Raw genomic sequence first — 6,735 nt, 5'->3', positions numbered from 1 at the left:
CCTGCTCAGGGCTTTATCTTTTTGCTGCAATGGCCAGTGAATATGCCACAAGTCAAAACCAGGACACGGCCTTCCCTGGGTGTCCTGGGTGTTTCCAGGTGTCCCAGAAGGGCAATGGTGTATGGCCATGGTCAGGAGCCGGGCAGACCTTGCAGGAGCAGTGGTGCCAACCCTAAATTGTGCTCTGAAACCCATCAGATCTGGTTTGTTGTGGGCAAGCAAAGTTCAGGGCCCCAAACCCTGCCATGGGAAGTGTCTCCATGGCATGACATGGGAAATGATGTGGTGCTCTATGCCAGCCCTGAGAAGAGTTTGAATTTATATCACCTATAATTCTTACATGCAACATCCCCATGCCTGATCCAACAAACCCTTCCTGCTCTTCATGTCAGCAATCCCATGAGTCAGGTCTTTGGAAGGATTCGTTTCCTCTGGTGTAAAGATTAATGAGAGGATTTTCCTCCTGGAAAAAAAAAAAAAAAAAAAAAAACAGGCACACGTTATGCCTGCACTCAGCTCATTTGCTGGAGCTAAAACCCTCACAGAAGATATGAATCCAGATTTCTTTACATAACCTGGTGGCTGTGTCGCAATCTCTGCCTGTGTAGGTTGCACACCCAGCCCCAAACCGCGCCTGGTGCTCGGGGCGCTCGCTCAGAGGGCTCCTTGTTCCCTCCCGCTTGCACAACAGCTCCGCTTTTACTCCCTGCCCCTGGGAAATGGGGTATGTGAAATCCCCAAGCATTTCGGTCACCTTCTCCTGCACTGGGCTGCAGAAAATCCAAACTCGGTGAAAGGGAAGGGGTCTCTGCGGCTGTGGGGAACTCAGGGCTGTGCAAGCCACCACCCTCTCCATATCACAGCAGTTTATATCATATTTTGCTGTTCCCCTCCATATCTCTGTCCCTACATGCAGACCTCACTCCTTTCACCAGGAAATCTCTTTTCTATCACAGCCAGGTGACAGGGTCCATTTGAAGGCCTTTGAATGATGCAAACAATAACAAAATCCCAGCAAACTTCCCCCAGTCCTGTCCCAGAGTGACAGGGGATGGCGAGGGGAAGCCGGGTGCATGGGGGGGTCAGGGAAGCAGAGGGAAGGACAAGGTGTGACATCTCCCTGGGGCAATTGCACTGCTGAGGCTGGACTGCGTTTTTCCTTTCCTTGGAGCATCTCCAGCCGTGGCTGCTCCTTCCAAAAGCACTTGTACCGTGTTTTTTTTAAGTAACTGCCCCCGACCTGCCTGCTAGCACGGGGCTGGCGGGTTGTTCTGGGTGCTCTTTGGTGCTTCCCATGCCAGGCAGCTGGAGCTGGCTCCATCCTCTCCTGCACAAGGAGGAGAAGGGCAGAGCCCCCCACAGAGCCCCCCATGGGGAGCTGGTTGGGACTGAGGCTTCGTGTGGGCCCCCAGGGAAGGGGGACGGGGCTGGTGCCATCGCCAGCACCACATCAGGACTTCCAGGAGCTGGGCCGTGGCCAGCACTTGGAGAAAAGGGGTCTGTCCCCAGCACAAAGCCGGGCTCAGCTGGCAGCAGGGAATGAACAAAAGTGCTCGAAAAGTTCACGAGCACTTAACATTTTCATCAGGAAAAAAAAAAAAAAAAAGGACAAGAGGACAAGAGTGTGATTTCCTAGAAGCAAGCAGGCTTCCTGAACGTTCCCTTCAGAGGTCACCCCCGCCTCCCTCCCTCCCCTGCCCTGAGCTGAGGGGCTGGGGGACAAACCTCAAACCTCCCCCTGCAGCTGCCATCGAGGCACCCCCGAGTGACATCAAGGAGCAGCCCATGTCTTAGGGTTAGGGGAGAAAGGTGGGGCTGGCCTGAAATTTTCAAATTTCAAGGCACTTCAGGAAAAGCAGCAATGAAAGCTTCAAAATATCAATGAGCCAAACTTGTACGGAGGAGGGTAAGGCTGAGAGATGCTACGCAAAGGGTTGGTGTCCTGCAGGACATCTCAAGACCTCATGGCTCGTCTGAGCATTAAACATCCTTTTTTCAGGGCATCCCTGGTACAAGTAAAATAAAGTACAAAGAAAGCAGGATATGGATAAAATAAAACAAAATATAAATGAAATAAAACAAAGCAAGATTGAAATGAGATGAAATGAAATGCTGTGAAATGAATGAAATTAAAATAAAATAAAATAAAATAAAATAAAATAAAATAAAATAAAATAAAATAAAATAAAATAAAATAAAATAAAATAAAATAATAAAATAAAATAAAATAAAATAAAATAAAATAAAATAAAATAAAATAAAATAAAATAAAATAAAATAAGCCCTGAAGCCCCCAGGAGGCTCCGTCCCAGCGAGCACAGCTGCCCGCAGCTGGCCGCCCCGTGCAGAGCCAGCTGTTCCTGCAGCACGGGGAATGAGGCAAGGCAGATGCTGGCAGCCCCCGCAGCATGGAGGCCAAGCCGCTTTTTCCATTCACCGGAGACAAAAGAGGAAATGGGGCTTGGATTGCTGCCCCCTGAGCGGGCTGCAGCGGGTCCTCGGCTCAGCCGGCCTGGGTTGTGCTCCCCAACGAGTGCCAGGACGTCCAGTCGAGCATCACTGAGAGCATTTCATTTTTAAGGCATGAATTAGGATGCACGTGAAAGCCAAGAAGACCGTTCCTTCCCTTGCCTTGGTGCTCCTTAACTCCCCGCAGCATCTCTGCACCCTCACGAGGCTTCAGGCTGAAGCTGCTCTGCAGCCCTTCAGCACCAGATGGATAAAATATCAGGCAGAAGGCTCTGTGTAGCTGTGACAGCAGCCAAACCCAACAAAATATTTACTTCAAAGCAGGCAGAGGGATAACTTGTCCAGCTGGAAAAAGCAGGAAACGTTTTTTAAAAAGAGGGAGAGGATTGTGTAAGGCATGATGTTTTAATTAAATCAGGCTTTAATGATAACAGGAGTTCACGAACTTGTGTTCCAGGCAGAATGCAAGTGTCCGTCTGTCCGTGTGCCTCCCCATGTCCTGCCACAGGAATCGGGCAGTGCTTTGTGGATGGGTGAGGAGGGAATGGGGCTGGGCAGGAGCTGAGCACCTGGGTGTCTGTGGTCACGGGGACTGGGTACGTTCCCTCCCGCAGGCCTTTCTGCTTTTCCAAATTAATTTTGGCTATTTGAAAGTATCCAAAGTCATCTAGACCTGCAAGTATTGTGTCCCTGGGCAAGCCTGGGATCGGGTGAGGACAGTCGGATGGATTTCAGCACAGACACCAAAGGCAGATCCTTCCCATGGGCTTGGGGTGTGCAGGAGCAGGTCCTTTCTTTTTCTTCTTCACCCAAGAAACGTGGGTGATGCCATAAGGACAAAGATAAAAGGGTCTTTTTTAAGGTTTCTTCAGCTATTCAAGTAAGTCCCGTGTCCACAGACGGGCTGAAAGGCAAGGTCTGCACTGGGCTGTTGGAAACAACCCTTATGTTGCCAGTCCCAGCATCCATTTATTTAAATGGTTATTTATTTAAAACAAATTTTTAACCTCAAAGCAAGGGCTGTGGGACATGAGGAGGACTCGAGGCAGAGCTCTGCTGGGTTTGGCCTCACCTGAGGCAGCTGAGGACATCCACTCGCTGGCGCTGGCTGCTGGCAGGGGCCACAGCTCCTTCCACCCACGCGCCTCGCTTTTCTTTGGCCTCATTGTGAGAAATTCATTTCATGTTCTAAATGCAAATCCTCTGAAGGGCTTTCAGGATGCTAAGTAGGAATTCAGAAAGAAGAACACAAAGAAGCAAGATTTTTTTTTTTTTTTTTTTTTTCTTTAATCTGAAAAATAACTGGCCTTAAAACCACCACATTTTTCTCCTCTCGGGGTAGGACAGAAAACTCTTGGCAGCGTTTTGCAGCACAGCCATGCTACCCCCAGCTGAGGAACCCATCCCATCCCTCTGCATCTCACACCAGGATTTGTATTTGCTGGTCACAAGAGACCAAAAAGCAAGAAATGGGCAAAAGCAAGAAGTGGTGCCTGCCCTGTCCTTGTTCTCCTGCCTTCAAAGGACCCATCGGGGGGACAGAGGGTGGTCCTTGGTCTCTAGGGACCCCGTTAAGCTGCTGTTGACTGAGTGCTTCATTAATTTTTAACATGAAAATCCAAGAAGGGAAAACCAGGAAAGAATGAATTTCTGGGAAGAAATCTCCCTTTTTTGGTTACAAACTGGGCTTGGACTAAGTGGCACAGTGGCACAGGATACGGTTTGCCAACGATATCAGCGCCTTTCAAAATCATCCATTCGAGTGAAACATGGTCAATAATTTACTAGAAATGCAATGTTTACAGCAGAAGCCCTCCAGCCAGTGCTTGGCTGAAAACAAATCTTTCTTCGGGCCTCCAGATGACTGATCTCCTGATTGTACCTCCCCTGTTCTGCCTTTCCTAGAAAGGGAACAGTGCCAATGGCTAGGCAAAAACACCGCCTTGCCATTTCCAGCTGCATCTCCTCAGCTGCAGGTGCCTAAAAAGTGCTCCCATAAGCAAGGACGAGCACAACATAGGGAAAACATGTTTGGTCCAGCCTGGGAGTGAGCAAACACAGAGGTGGGAGGCTCCGAGGCCAGGCACTGTCCTCGCTCAGCCCCGACACCCCTGGTCCTGCACCCTGTGGTTTATTAACAGGAGGTGATAAAAGCCGAAGGAGCACAATGCCGGGGGGGCTGTGGGAGCAGGGAACGAGGGCAGCAGATGAGAGGAGCAGGAGCAGGGGTCGGAAGAGGCTCTGCTCACGGGGGAAAGGCTGTTGGGACCACAGCAGTGGATGTCCGGACAGCTGCATGTTTGCAGCAGTGGGAAAAGCGCTCAGCTTTTCACTTCTCTCAAAATAAAATAGGTTTTGTTCTTTTTTTTTTTTTTTCCTTTTTCTTTTTCTTTTTTTTTTTTTTTCATGTAAAAAAATTTTGCACAATGGGGTTCCGAGAAACGAGATGCGGGCCTTTTCTTCCCTTTCCTGGAACTGCCCCTGTGAATCACTTGGCTGCGACCCGGGGGGTGCAGCGGCCCCGGGCTGCTCCCAGCATCTCCATTCGCGCTGTGCCACCTCCTGGGGACACGGCGGCGGTGCAGGGCTGCCGAGGCGTCCCGACACGGTGCCGAGCACCTTCGGAGACATTCCTGCTGTCCCAGCCCTGCTCATAGCCCTCCCCGTGCCCCCTGGAGCCCCTCGCCCCCGTGGCTGAGCCCCCGGCCGCAGGGCGCAGCAGCCGCCCCCATCCCGCAGCCGTGGGCAGGGGCGAGGTGCTCGAGATGCTGCAGGGGGATGGAGCTTGGGAGCGGTGCTGGGTTAAATGTGCGCCGTGCACGCTGCAAAAGGGATGATTTGGGGTAAGGTCTGGGACTTGGGGCAGAAAAAACGGTTGTTCTGCTATCTTTTAGCAAGAAATGTGAGGGGTCCCTCCGTGTGCGTGCGGCACTGCTAAATGTGGAGTTCTGGTGACTGCTCACTCGCACTGGTGGACAAGCTGGGTGCTGGGACCCATCTGCTTGGGCACACTGTGAGCAGATCCCCTAGGGACAGTTCTCCCCGTGCTCACCATCAGGACATGCTCCAGTGGCCTGCTGCAGTGCGCTGCTCGTTTTGGGATGGCTTTGTCACCCAAACCCTAATGGGATGTGCCACCCGCCACACATCATTGTGATGGCTGCTAGGGAGGCAGAACTAATGAGAAATTATGGCAATGAAGGACTGATTCATGCACAGTCTGCGAAAGATTTAGGACTCTGATACACAACCACCTCCTACCCTAATTTCCCAGCCAGGAGCATCGCCCAGGGTGCTGGCAACACCCTCACCTCATGGCTGCGAGCATCAGCAGAGGGGGAACACTCAGCTCTGCGGGCTGCAGGGGCAGGAGGAGAGGTGGTGAGGATTGTAAGGACTGGGCTGTGTCTGAGGACAACCCGTCGATAAAGCTGCATCACGTTGATAAAGCTGCATCACTCAGCTGAAGTGCTGAAGGTGGCACCGCTGCCTCTCCTAGGAGCGAGCAGTCTGTGCTGCACTGCTCTGCTCCCCACCAGTGGCTTTTGGTGGATGTGAGGCTCTGCAGGTGGGAAGGGGGAGCTCCAAGTGCTGGACCACAGAAACTGTGGACGTGGCCAGTGTTCCCAGAGCTGCAGCAGCCACCAGCAGCAGGGATATTCACTTCTTCCACACAGCAAACCTTCCCCCAGGGGTTTTGTTTGCTCAGTACGTGCCCAGACCTCACCAGCAGTGCCAGCCCTGATCTGGGGGGGCAGATGGAGCCTGAGACCCCCCTCTGCCAGCAGAGGGAACGAGAAGGGTTCTCCTGCCTCCCCATCGAGCCCTGCCAGCTGCTGTGATGCCAGGAGCTGTGGTGGTCCTGAAGGTCCAATATTTGCAGCCAGAGGCACACACCTGGGGGATAAAGGTGCTTCTGTCATTTTCCTTAAATCTCACCCTCCCAAATGTATGCCCACGCCCTCACTGCTTTGCCAGTGGCTGAAGCAAACAAACAAATAAATAAATAAATAAATAGTGTGTTTATTCAAAGGAAACAGGCCAGGGAAGTGCCTTTTCCCATGCACAAGGGCAGGGTGGCCAGGTCCCCAGCAGGACAGCGGGGACAAACAGCCCGGTGGTGCAGGGTGAGAGCCGCAGCGCAGTGGTGGCCCCAGCTGCCCAAGCCTCGCTCCTCGCTGCTGTTCTCGTTTATAAATAGAAAGGCAGTTGGTTATTATTAGAGCTCGTTGAGTGGGTCTGGAGAGAACTGCAGCAAACCCTTCC

The sequence above is a fragment of the Aythya ferina genome, assembly GCF_964211825.1.
Source record: "Aythya ferina genome assembly, chromosome: 18".
NCBI lineage: Eukaryota > Metazoa > Chordata > Aves > Anseriformes > Anatidae > Aythya > Aythya ferina.
Note: the sequence above shows the minus strand (reverse complement) of the source record.